We start from the raw sequence: 14,229 nt of genomic DNA, 5'->3' as shown, positions 1-14,229 counted from the left end.
TCACTCCCTGGTCGGCCTATGTTGACGTTATGTCAAGTCCCCTGTGTCGGCTTTTTCCAACGCAAGGGGTGGGCCCTTAGCGTACATTTTCAACTTTCTGGGATGTCCATATAGGCTTCTATATACAGTGGGGCAAAAAAGTATTTAGTCAGCCACCAATTGTGCAAGTTATCCCACTTAAAAAGATGAGAGAGGCCTGTAATTTTCATCCTAGGTATACCTCAACTATGAGAGACAAAATGAGGAAAAAAAAATCCAGAAAATCACATTGTCTGATTTTTAAAGAATTTATTTGCAAATGATGGTGGAAAATAAGTATTTGGTCAATAACAGAAGTTAATCTCAATACTTTGTTATATACCCTTTGTTGGCAATGACAGAGGTCAAACGTTTTCTGTAAATCTTCACAAGGTTTTCACGCACTGTTGCTGGTATTTTGGCCCATTCCTCCATGCAGATCTCCTCTAGAGCAGTGATGTTTTGGGGCTGTCGCTGGGCAACACGGACTTTCAACTCCCTCCAAAGATTTTCTATGGGGTTGAGATCTGGAGACTGGCTAGGCCACTCCAGGACCTTGAAATGCTTCTTACGAAGCCACTCCTTCGTTGCCCGGGCGGTGTGTTTGGGATCATTGTCATGCTGAAACACCCAACCACGTTTCATCTTCAATGCCCTTGCTGATGGGAGGAGGTTGTCACTCAAAATCTCACGATACATGGCCCCATTCATTCTTTCCTTTACACGGATCAGTCGTCCTGGTCCCTTTGCAGAAAAACAGCCCCAAAGCATGATGTTTCCACCCCCATGTTTCACAGTAGGTATGGTGTTCTTTGGATACAACTCAGCATTCTTTCTCCTCCAAACACGTCTAGTTGAGTTTTTACCAAAAAGTTCTATTTTGGTTTCATCTGACAATATGACATTCTCCAAATCCTCTTCTGGATCATCTAAATGGTCTCTAGCAAACTTCAGACGGGCCTGGCTTAAGCAGGGGGACACGTCTGGCACTGCAGGATTTGAGTCCCTGGTGGCGTAGTGTGTTACTGATGGTAGCCTTTGTTACTTTGGTCCCAGCTCTCTGCAGGTCATTGACTAGGTCCCCCCATGTGGTTCTGAGATTTTTGCTCACCGTTCTTGTGATCATTTTGACCCCACGGGGTGAAATCTTGCGTGGAGCCCCATATCGAGGGAGATTATCAGTGGTCTTGTATGTCTTCCATTTTCTAATAATTGCTCCCACAGTTGATTTCTTCACACCAAGCTGCTTACCTATTGCAGATTCAGTCTTCCCAGCCTGGTGCAGGTCTACAATTTTGTTTCTGGTGTCCTTTGACAGCTCTTTGGTCTTGGCCATAGTGGAGTTTGGAGTGTGACTGTTTGAGGTTGTGGACAGGTGTCTTTTATACTGATAACGAGTTCAAACAGGTGCCATTAATTAACAAGTGGAGGACAGAGGAGGCTCTTAAAGAAGAAGTTACAGGTCTGTGAGAGCCAGAAATCTTGTTTGTTTGTAGGTGATAAAATACTTATTTTACCGAGGAATTTACCAATTAATTCATTAAAAATCCTACAATGTGATTTCCTGGATTCTTTCCCCCCATTCTGTCTCTCATAGTTTAAGTGTATCTAGGATGAAAATTACAGGCCTCTCTCATCTTTTTAAGTGGGAGAACTTGCACAATTGGTGGCTGACTAAATACTTTTTTGCCCCACTGTAGCTCCCTAAACGTATGTTGGAGACGACTTGAGATCGCGAGCGAATGCTACCCGCAGATCCATTCTCACTGCGTTTATCAACCTTTGTCTTACTCAATATCAAGCCACACTTATTGTTTTTACTTCTTTATTTTAATTGAATAATGTAGGACTTTTGTTGCCGTCAGTTATGGGGAGAGTAGGGGCTCAGAATACTGAAATCTGTATCAGTATCTGTATTAATGGACGTGCCGTTGTGCGAGTGACGGCAAATGCTGCGGCTGCAATGCATTGTGGGGCAGCATTTTCTCCTCTCCTTTCGGTTAGGGAGGTCCAGTGGTTCCTAAGCTAAAGGAGGTTATAAAGGAAGTTTAAAACCTCCTTTCCTTTCATTTAGAGAATTGGAACGGCACTTATCATGGCTGCCACTGAGGGACTTCCGGGTCATTTCACTTGGTTAGGAAGGTTCCTAAGCTAAATGGACTATTGGAACGCTACCTGGACCTCCCTTGACGAAAGGAGAGGAGAAAATGCTGCCCCACAATGCATTGCAGCCGCAGCATTTGCCGTCACTCAACAGTCGGCCGTTCACGGAAATAACTGATTATGACCGAGAAATTATATCATGAACGTTACGGTGCTTATTAAGCATTTTAAAACATATGTGGTAAGTTGCCAAAGTGCTTTGTTCTGAACGTTCATCAGTATTATAATCAAAAAGAGAAATATGAACGTTAGTTTTTACTGAAATGATCAAATAAAGTCAACATCTCACAGTCTTTACTGAGCTGTGTGGGGTTGTTCAACTTTTAAAAGATGTTTGAATGGTGATATACACAGTGATAGATGTTAAGGACTAACGTTTATAATAAATACATTTGTATTGATTTTAAGATATTTTCATAGTTCATACAATCATACGTATTGGGACCATTTGTATAAATGTGGACCGGAGGGAGAGGGTGACTAGCATAAGTTTCACTTTCCTTTTTTATTTCAATTCCAACTTTGGTCATGAAGAATATGTTTCTCTGTTGTCCACGTTCATAAAGCATAAAGCAACAGCATCAGAGCACGGTGCAGAGTCTCTAGATGAGTTTACAGTAGTCCCTCGTTCTTATTATACATCCATGTTGTAGTCCGCTGTATAGAAAACTGTAGTTTCCATAGTTTCCCCACAGCAGCAGACGCACATTTATGACGTCCGCTGGCGCATCATAAACACGTCGGATAGTGAAAGTGCATTCGGATTCTCTAAAGTACCGCAGTCTCTTCTCCTAAGTCCTTTTGAATTCTCCTATCCACTATCCCTTAACCCCGTGACGTTTCACTCAGAGGTCAAGGAATAGGAGATAGTGTTAGAATTTAGGAGCTGATTTTTGGATTATTGGAACGCAACCCGTATGTGCGCTCATAGCGCATGCGCAATTTTAACCAAAATGCTCGTTCACATCAAGCACGACAATTTGCGTACACGTAAGTTACAGAACCGCGCGTTCATGACAGCATGGTAATGATTTGTTATTATGATGGATTTGATATTAACGAGGCGGCAGTTAGCAGCTAGCGGCTAGCTAGTAATTATGCTAATGTGCACATCAATCGTTATGTATCAATCGTCGCAATTTCTACAGGCTCGCACTTACCTGTTATTATCTGGCATCTGTTAGCATCTGTTAGCATTTAGCAGCATCTAGCTCTCCTGCTTACAAACTTTTAGCCAAACCTGCTTATACAAGTAGTAGTTTTAGTTGTCTGCGATCTGCGGAGGTCTACTCTCACCTGTCGAGTGCGGCTGTACTGAGGTGTTTTTCCTCCGGAGACGTCGCGAAGAGACGGAGCGGCTCCACCTGTTGCTGCATGCGATCTGCGATGTACGGAGGCCTGCTCATCGCGAAGAGACGGAGCGGCTCCACCTGTTGCTGCATGCGATCTGCGATTTACGGAGGCCTGCTCGTCGCGAAGAGACACACTGCTGTTTTCGCCTGTCCTTTGCTGCTGTGCTGATTTTGCTCCAGGAACATCGCGGATACTGTGTGCTGGTCTGGGAAAATGGCCCATATCGGGATTCTGCTGTGCCTGTTAACTGTTTTGGACTATGAGAAGATCTCTAGTCATTCTGAGAAGACTACGAGATTCAGGTCTGTTCTGCCACCCGCAGTGGGCATCCCCTGCAAAGGTTCGGATGTGTTGCTCAAACAATTACCGGTTGCCTTGTCACAGTCAATCTGCTCGACAAAATATGTTTGTCTTTTTTATTTTCCTGCGATGATGGTTCTTCCGGACTGCTTCTTAAGCTCTAATCGCAGACTTTCCCGGTGTTTCTAAATTAGATGACAATGTATTTGTGTCGTTTAAGAGGAAAAGATGCCTGGTTTTTGTTGTTGTTATTACTGTCAGGAAATGTACAACCTAACCCTGGTCCGCCCAGTAGTAGTAGTCAGATCGCTACTCCTGCTGATTTTAAAGCTAGGTCTGGGTTGGGTTTCATCCACTTGAATGTGCGCAGTCTGTTAGGTAAACTAGATTTTGTCCGTATCTGGGCAAAATCGACTGACGCTGACGTCATTGTCTTATCAGAAACATGGCTAAACAAGTCTATTTTGGCCTCTGACATGGCCTTAAATGGTTTTAATGTGTATCGTACCGACCGGCCTAATAAAGGTGGTGGCGTTGCCATTTATGTTAAGAATAAGTTCAGTGTAACCACATTAGTTTCCAAATCGATCAGTAAGCAATTTGAATGTTTAGCCATAAATATAGAAGTGGCAAAGGGTCAACAGGTCATGGTAGTGAGTTGTTACAGACCCCCCTCAGCTGTCAAAGACTCCTTGTCTTCACTAGCAAATCTTTTATCACAACTAGACTATAAGGAAATAGTGCTACTTGGAGATTTTAACTGGGACTGGTTAACTGCAGTGTCAGAGGATTTAAAAAACCTTTGTATCTCTTTGAATGTTACTCAGATTGTTGACAGTCCTACTCGCCCAAATATTAAGTCCCCTAATAAATCCTCCCTAATTGATCTCATTTTAACTAATGTTCCCCATAAATATTCATCTGTGGGAGTATTTGCAAATGATCTGAGCGATCACTGTGTTGTAGCCACAATTAGGGACACTAAGGTCCAAAAGGTTAAACCTCGCATTATCATTAAGAGAGACAAAAAACATTTTGTTGAGCAGGGTTTTGTGCATGATCTGTTTGATTTTGATTGGGGTAAAATCGATCTGTGTGCTGATGTGGAAACCGCATGGTCTTATTTTTATCTTGGTTTTATGGAGATCATTGATAGACATGTACCCCTGCGAAAATTTTGAGTAAAGGGACGAGACAATCCTTGGTTTTCTGCTGAGCTGTCTAGTCTCCTTCATGAGAGAAACAAGGCCTGGGCAAAGGCTAGGCAATCAGGCTCAGAGGTAGAGTGGCTGCGTTTTAGGCAGCTAAGGAATAGCTTCACTTCAAATGTCAAAAGTGCAAAGTCGAAGTACTATTTGTCAGTTACCACAGAAAACCTAAATAATCCTAGGAAATTTTGGAAAGCAATAAAATCGATATCCACCAGTGAGATCCGTAATGAGCTACCTCCGTGCCTTACCACAGCATCTGGCACTATATCGGACAGGGCTACTATGCTAAATTGCTTTAATGAGCATTTTGTGTCCTGCGGTTCTATGTTTGATTCTGTGACTAACTCTGCTTCTGTGAACACCCCAATCCGTGACTCTGAACAATGTGGTCTGGAAAACCCTTTCAGTTTTACTCCTTTTACTGTCAATGTTGTTCATGAAGCCTTATCTAAGCTAGATCCTAAGAAACCGGCTGGCCCGGACAACGTAGAACCTTTCTTTTTAAAGATAGCTGCAGATTGTATTGCTCTTCCTCTTACTACTCTTTTTAACCTCTCCCTCAGCACAAATGCAATTCCAAAAGTATGGAAGTCAGCTTATGTCTTGCCTTTGCTAAAAGGAGGGGAGGCAACTATTTTAAATAACTATAGGCCAATCTCTAAATTGTCAGTTCTGGCGAAGGTGCTCGAACGCCTAGTGAGTGAACAGGTAAAGGAGTTTTTATGTACAAATGATATCCTGTCTAAACATCAGTCAGGCTTCAGAAAGCAACATAGCACCTTCACTGCCACAATGAAAGTGGTGAATGACATTACGAGTATTTTAGACAATAAGCAGAGTTGTGCAGCTCTATTTATTGACCTTTCCAAAGCGTTTGATACCGTCGATCATCGCATTTTAAAGCAGAGGCTACTCAGTATCGGCATATCCAGCCATGCAGTGGGGTGGTTTGTGAACTACCTCTCTGAAAGGTCCCAATGTGTTCACTTTGATGGGCTGTCTTCTGAGTGGTTAAACATTGCTAATGGTGTTCCTCAAGGTTCTGTTTTAGGTCCACTTTTATTCTCCATATATATCAACAGTTTAGGTGAAAATGTGGATGAAGCTACTTTACATTTGTATGCTGATGATACCGTGATGTACTGTGCAGGTCCCTCCATTCAGGAGGCTGGTGTTAAATTACAGGCTGTTTTTAACATTATTCAGACTCAGCTTGCTGAACTTAAGCTTATTTTAAATGTTGATAAAACCAAGGTAATGCTCTTTTCTAAAGCTAAAAAGACACCAGAGCCTGTTTTGGATATTGTTACTATGCAAGGACAAGTACTAGAAGTGGTTACCAGTTATAAATACCTAGGTATCTGGCTTGATGATTGTCTTAGTTTTAAACTTCATGTCAATAACCTGCTTAAAAAGCTGAGGGTTAGGCTAGGTTTCTTTTTCAGAAACAAGTCCTGTTTCTCTTTTGAAGCCAGGAAAAGGCTAGTCACTGTGACCTTTTTACCTGTGCTGGACTATGGTGATTTGTTGTATATGAATGCACCTGCCTATTGCCTGAACAAGTTAGATGCCGCCTATCACAGCGCACTGAGATTTGTCACAAATTGTAAAGCACTTACACATCACTGTACCCTGTATGCCAAGGCAGGTCTGCCATCACTTACTGTAAAGAGGCTCAGTCATTGGTACACGTTTATTTATAAAGCTTTGTTGGGTAAACTCCCGTATTATATCTGCTCTCTGATAACACAGAGAGTTGCAAGCAGCTATTGTCTGAGATCGCATGATGTAGTATTGTTAGGTGTGCCAAGAGCAAGGACTGTCTTAGGTAAGACAGCTTTTATGTGCGCAGCTCCACTTGCTTGGAACAATCTTCAGCAAGAATTGAAACTGAGCAATCTCATTCCTCTGCATGTTTTTAAAGCTAGGCTAAATGAAATGCTTGTTGATACTATGGCCACTTGTAAATGTCTAACTATGTAAATGTATCCTGTAAATATAATGTATGATGTCCTTTATTGTTTTATGTTTCATGTGGAACCTATATGCTGCAGGTCTCCCTTGAAAAAGAGATCTATGATCTCAATGGGACCAATCTGGTTAAATAAAGGTTTGAAATGAAATGAAATGTAGGCCTACTTATACGCTGTAACAGGATCTAGTGATATCCAAGCAACAGAGCTTCATTTAGCATGAAATAATTATTGTACTGTATATATATATATATAGTGCAATAAGCTTCTTAGTGCAATACAAAGCTACAGGGACGTTAATCTAACGTCGGTAATAGGCTATTAACGGTAGGCTACAAGCTTTAATCATACAGCCCATGTAGTATAATAATGAATTATATGCAATTACAGCAAACATGTGCAATAGCCTATATCCATTATTACAGCTCCGTGGGATGGCAGTAAGACGTTATGGGTCCGTTCTTATTGTGCATCCATGGGTAAAGATAAACGCAACTCACATTGGTTTCTCATACAGCATCTCTATAACGTGTATTCACTGAATTTCACTCTCTGCCTTTAACGGCTCGTTGTAGCTCCAATAGCTCCAGTCCATGGATGTATAATAAGAACTGGCCATTTATGTTTGAAATATCATGCTAACAAACCTGCAATTACAGAATTGAATGATAGATAGTGGTTATATATGTTCATGTCTTGCTGACATTATTACATTTTTTGAAATGGTTCTCCTCTCTCCTGCAGTCAGCTGTGATTCCAGGTGTTCATGCTGCCGCCCGCCTCCCCCCCATCCACCTCCTTCCATCATATCCAGTACCAGGAGAGCTAATCCAAAGACCTCATCACACCTCCTCTTCATCCCATCTCCTCATCAAATCCAGATCTTCAGCATTATCACCAGTGTCTAGACCCCGGGGGTTTCCCTATATGCTCACGGCTGCATTTCCCCTCTTAGATATACGATTTCAGGATCGGGGTCTAATCGCCAAAGACTTAACATTTATCATATGACATGTGTCAATAAATGTTCTTTGAACAAAATGAAGTCTCTCCTGATTGAACTGTCTGGACCCCATCCTCAACTTTTTTCAAACCATAACATGCCTTCAGAGGGCTTTCCTGTTGATAATGTTTGGTGGATTTTTTAATAGAATAATTGTAATCAATATTTTATTACCTTTTAATCTATATGAATTGTATTAAAAAATGTTGTCACTATTTTGTTCACCTAGTTCTACATGCCAGCCATCAGAGGTATACATTTGTTAACATCTCTTTTAGGTTTCATTTCTTATATTTATGAATTTCTATATAAAATGCTAATTTCTACCTGAAATGCTTATGTATTTTTAATTACATTTTCGTAAAGCTTTCACTTTTTCAGCGGAATAAATATTATAACTGGTTTTATTCAGCATTGCCAGCTTCACTGTTGAGCGTGATGTTGTGCCCAGCACTCTCCTGTCCTGTGCTCTGAAATCAAAATGTGGATAAGAATAAAACAACACTAAAATAAACACTACAATACAACTTGTAAAACTTTTGAAAAAACACAAGGTTGTTCATTTGTGTGTATACATATACAACACAGGCAATATACATATATATATATATATATATATATATATAATTATAATTAATACAACTGTTAATTTGATTAGAGCTTTGACACATATCTTTATTGATATATGTATAAATATGACGACTTAATATATAGTCGGCCAAATAGCAAACAGCTACGTTCAACTCTTTTAATGGTATATTGCAAGTGCAATAAGAAGCTACAGGAACGTTAATCTACGTTGGTAATATTAACTTTATTTAATACAACATTTACGGTACAAGATTTACATCATACAGCCCATGTAGTATAATATTTTACAAATGATGAATTACAGCAAACATGTGCAATATATCCATTATTACAGCTCCGTGGGATGGCAGTAAGGCGATATGGTCCGTTGTTATTGTGCATCCATGGGTAAAGATAAACGCATGTAGTGCTGAACACGTAACATGAACGTGCCGGGCAGCACGGTCCCGTGGGTTAGATGCGTGTTCATAATGCCGAGGGAAATAACTCTCAGAATAACGTTATTAGCACATTTTACAACTTGAGGAACGAATGTTTTTAATAAGGGCTATACAAGTGTTCATACTGGGTAGTTTATTTAGTTTAACAAAAATTATCCAACGAGTTACAGACCACTCTTTCCCAATGTAAGTCAATGGGAAAAAGTGATTCCGGGCCCAGCAACCTAAAGGAAGTGTAGTACTGCCGTTTGGCCACCACGAATATTTTCATCAGACTCCGGCGCACTTCCTGGGGGCTTGATTGGTGGTCCAGCTGTAAATTCACCGAGGGCCCAGCTATGGTAACTCAACGAGAGAGTAATGTCAAATGACATACAATGTTCCCTCTAAATGGGTGGGCTTTATTATCGCGGACTTTATGACAAGTTCCGCCCGCTGTCAAGTGTATACATGTGTTATAACAACGGTTCAAGCTAGGGGGAAGAAGCTAATTAGCATAAATTCGTTCATGATGGCTCACGTCAGTGATAGTGATGACATCGTTGCAAAATTATTAACCGAGTCATTTTCAAGATTGAGTTAATTACCAAAGGCCGACCAACACCACAGCTTAATTTAACGGTTCGAGAGGCATTTTAATATCTGCAATTACGCCAGATACAACTGAATGACCGGATCAACCAGGGAACAAAAGCTTTACTGCTGGGATTGCTTGCTTTTTGGCGCGGACAGTGGGTCATGGGCCAGAGATGGATATTCTGATTTAGGAAGTTTATCCAAATCAGCACATCGCCATCAGAATGCTTCAGGTCACCTCAGAGCTACTATTCACCTTAAAACATTTGGGGACACCAGGATAGAGCTCCAGCTGGATGAGCAACAACGCCGGGATGTCATCGCTCATAATGGGAAGGTGAAGGGGAACAGAGGAATTTTGAAACGCCTCATAAATTGTGTGGTGTACTTGGGCACGCAGGAGTTGCAGGTCCGAGGTCACGATGAGAGTGTAACTTACGGTGGTGAGAAGTGCAAACGACAATTACAAAGTGTGAAACACTTTAACAAAGCTTGAGACAAATTTACATTTTATAAAACAAATTTACATTAGCAAAACACTTTTACCAAAGAAAAAACTATTTAACATTAACAAAAACAAATTAACAAGATTCGAAACACTTTTACAAAGCTAGAGACAAATTTACATTTTATAAAACAAAATTACATTTTATAAAAACAAAATTATATTTTATAAAACGAAATTACATTAGCGAAACACTTTTACAAGAAATGAGACAAATGTACAAGTCTCTAAACACTTTAACATTTCTCGAAACACTTTAACAAACTAGATAATCAAACCGGAAAGGTAATGTCCATCATACCAGAAGTGACGTGCAAGTGATTGACACAAACTTAAGTTTGTTTTGGCGGATAGACCGCCGGTACCTATGGACGGTACGAGTGTGTTTATGGTCGTTAAACATGTTTTGTCCGTTCTGTGGAAACCACCTGGGCCAAGTGACACGGTTTTGCTCATCACGATATACTTTCTCGTGCGCAAGAGATACGTGCTGGAGCGCACGAGAAAGTTACCGTTTCGCCAGGTAGGAAGTGGAGCTGTACCTTCACTGTGTTTACCTTCATTAGAACAGCTAAAGAGCAACTGCAGGCTGCTACGTTTTAACCACACACACCTCTACACACATCGAACTGCCCGATTATTCCCCCTATTACTCGTTTTATGAAGGAGATGTCCGGTCCACAAGGTGCATGACGTGTGTGTTTGTGCTCTGCTCAGCTCTGTACTTATTGAGTAATACTCGGTTAAACTCCTGCTCTGATAAAACATAGTTCATAGAGTACAATACATTAATGATTGTACTCAGGACGGGAGTTTGACCGAGTATTAATCAAAAAGTACAAAGTAAAAGTACTTGATTGTACTTATGGGAGTAGTCCAAGTAGTACTGAGTCCAACAGTATCAATTTCACTAAAAACTTATGGCAAAAAATAATTGTATCCCTCATCAAATAGCAGAATACATGCATTATTGTAGTCAGGAGGGGAGTTTGACAGAGTATTACCCAAAAAGTACACAGTAAAAGTACTTCATTTTATTGTTGGTAGCAGTCAAACTAGGACTGAGTCAAACAGTGTCAGTTTTATTAAGTACTTATGGTACAAATTATTTGTATTGCAAATAAAGCATAAAAAACATGCATTATTTTACTCTTGTAGCTTCAGTGCTGCTTCTTGGCGATTACCGTAAAGGCGCGATAAATCGCTTTCACTCAAAAATGAAGAGCTGCTCATTTGACCAAGCAAACGTGAGAGACGGCTGAGTTTGACCGCAGTAGGCTACTGGAATGGACGTCACGACATTCTTCTGAAAACAAATACCAGTGTCACACACATTGGCGTAGCCAGGAATTATTGTGTGGGTAGGCCTGGACAAATGTAGGTGGGCCAGGGGGAGACTTATTAAGCTTATTAATCTGAGCTGAAACTTCATTAATGATTTTATTTATTTATTAATGCACTAATTAAATATAAGCATAAACTATCAGTGAAAACAAAAACATAGGCAAGGCGGCCTCAGAATGTGTGTAAAACTGACATCCACATGACTGGCTCGGCGGCCACAGGTTGTTTATACTTGACAGTCGCACAGTGGGCACACACTGAGAGTGTTTTCATATTCAGCAAATGTGTACACGCTTCACTGCAGACCTCAAGAAGAAATAAGACTTTCATTCACTCACGGCAAAACTTACTTTACTTACAAATGTACTCACGGTAAAACAATGCACTCCCTATTCCACCTCCTATGTCATGAAGGTGGAATCTAACTATATATTGTAGATCAGAGCAGGAGCGTCGATCAGAGCAGGAGGGTCGATCAGAGCAGGAGCGCCTCACCTGGCAGTGCTTTTACTCATCCGCCTCACGGAGCGTGGAAAGTGAGGGGCAGGGCTGCCTCTCTTCCGCCGGCGTGGAAAGGAGGATTTGCACCGAGGGCATTGCGGAGTGGCCTGAACGTTCTCCGCGTTCGGGCTGGGGCTTGCTTTCTTCCTGTCTTGTACTGCTGTAGCGGAGGCCTGCGTCCACCTGTACTGTGCTGCTGTGGTGAGGAGGATTTTGCCCCAGAGACGTCGTGGAGAGACGGAGCGTCTCCACGTTCGGGCTGGGGCCTGCTTTCCACCTGTCCTGTTTCTGCTGCAGCGGAGACCTGCTTCCACCTGTCATGTGCTGCTGTGCTGAGGAGATTTTAACCCGGGGACATCGCGGCGAGACGGAGCGTCTCCACGTTCGGGCTGGGGCCTGCTTTCCACCTGTCAGTTTCTGCTTAGCGGAGGCCTGCTTCCACCTGTCGTGTGCTGCTGTGCTGAGGAGGAATTACCCCTGGGACATCGCGGAGAGACCGGAGCGCCTCCACGTTCGGGCTGGGGCCTGCTTCCACCTGTCGTGTGCTGCTGTGCTGAGGAGGAATTACCCCTGGGACATCGCGGAGAGACCGGAGCGCCTCCACGTTCGGGCTGGGGCCTGCTTCCACCTGTCGTGTGCTGCTGTGCTGAGGAGGATTTGCCCCAAAAACATCACAGATGCTGTGCTGGTCTGGGGAAATGGCCCTTATCGTGATTCTGCTGTGCCTGTTGGCTGTTTTGGACAGTGAGAAGTTTTCTCGTCATCCTGAGAAGTCGATTGGATTCAGGTCTGTTCTGCCGCCCGCTGTGGGCATCCCCTGCAAAGGATGGGTTGTGTTTCGCGAACGATTTCCACACTCTAAAAACAAATGCCTTGGCTCAACAAAGAAAATCAACGCAACAGTTTGCATCGATGTTTATTGAGTTAAGACAACTTCTAATGAAATTGTCTTAAAGCAACAAAGTTATTTGAGTTAGGGGAGAAGGCTTTTCCTCTACAATCAGAGGTGTTTTTAATTACCACTTACTTAATAATTGGTAGCATAAACACAAGTTTTGACGTTGATTACTCAAAAGATTAAGTTGTTCCGACTAGTTTTACCACATGATTTAAAAATAATTTGAAGTTGTATGTACTTAATTACCATCATTGTGAACACACGTTTTTAAGCTGACAACCATTTATAAATGAAGTTGCTCCAAATATATTGTATTCAATAGTTTTTTTTCTTAGCTTTTTCATGTTTTTGCCTTTAAAGAAAGAAATTAATTGATTTCACAACAAGAATATTAGGCAATTCACTTTTTATTTTGAACTGCAGTTGTTTATTTCAACACATGATGTTTCAATCAGGAGAGAATTCATTTAGTTTGAACATGTATTGACACATGCCATATGATAAGGTGCATGAACACCTGAAATCACAGCTGACTGCAGGAGAGAGGAGAACCATTTTATAGTTTGGCTGCAGCTCGTTGATTGGCTGCTGGAGAATGAGGTGAAATGTAATAGGTTAAAGAGAACTGTGATGAGCTGGTTATATGCAGCTGCGGAGTGAATATATATACACCCAGTCTTCCTGAAAGAACTTGCGCTGAGCTTCATTTAAATCTTGAAAAAAAAGATAAATAACACATATTGAAATTGCCCCACAAATAATAAATAAACACATTAGCCATATTACCATGGGACATGGGGACACAGCAAATACATGCTGCCATCACATCGAAGTTAGAGGCCTTTGCATATTTAAAACCAGTGCCAAATATGTCAAATCTGTAAAGTTTTTGTAAAACTACAGAAACAAACTCTCAATGGCCACCAATCTGCAGATCACACACATCCATTTCACAAAAGATGTAACAAAGATGTTTGCACTGCCGACAGTCATTATTTCAAACAGTATGAATACATTTAACGCAGAATGAATGCTCATTCATTTGTTTCCCTCGACCACGATGGTTACCATCGTATGGTCAGACCCTGGGGTGGACCGGTCACTGATGAAGGCGATATTCATGTCCTTTTGAAGCACATTAAATAATAGGTTAGCGCATCAGAGATAATGAATTAGGTAACTGCATTCTTTTTAAACTGTCACTCTTAGCGAATTCAGAGCCATTATTACCAGCTGCTAAAGCAACGCTGGTATTGTTTTCACCTATTGAGTCTGCATGTGTGTGTCGTCATGGCAATGTGGTCCTGAAGACACACAGAGGTGCTTTTGAGTACTTTGCCTAGTGTTTAAATG

At 41.4% G+C, this 14,229-nt stretch overlaps 1 long non-coding RNA gene across 1 annotated transcript; it reads left to right on the top strand.

Annotated features, from left to right (window-relative positions):
• The first annotated feature begins 3,823 nt into the window (after window positions 1-3,823).
• Window positions 3,824-8,569, top strand: LOC117558040. Its single transcript, XR_004570788.1, has 2 exons — window positions 3,824-3,874; window positions 7,763-8,569. It is a non-coding gene; the product is annotated as an uncharacterized LOC117558040 (long non-coding RNA).
• Window positions 8,570-14,229: the final 5,660 nt, after the last annotated feature.

Source organism: Gymnodraco acuticeps, unplaced genomic scaffold, assembly GCF_902827175.1.
Source record: "Gymnodraco acuticeps unplaced genomic scaffold, fGymAcu1.1, whole genome shotgun sequence".
Lineage (NCBI taxonomy): Eukaryota > Metazoa > Chordata > Actinopteri > Perciformes > Bathydraconidae > Gymnodraco > Gymnodraco acuticeps.
Note: the sequence above shows the minus strand (reverse complement) of the source record. Positions and strands in the feature narration are given on the sequence as shown.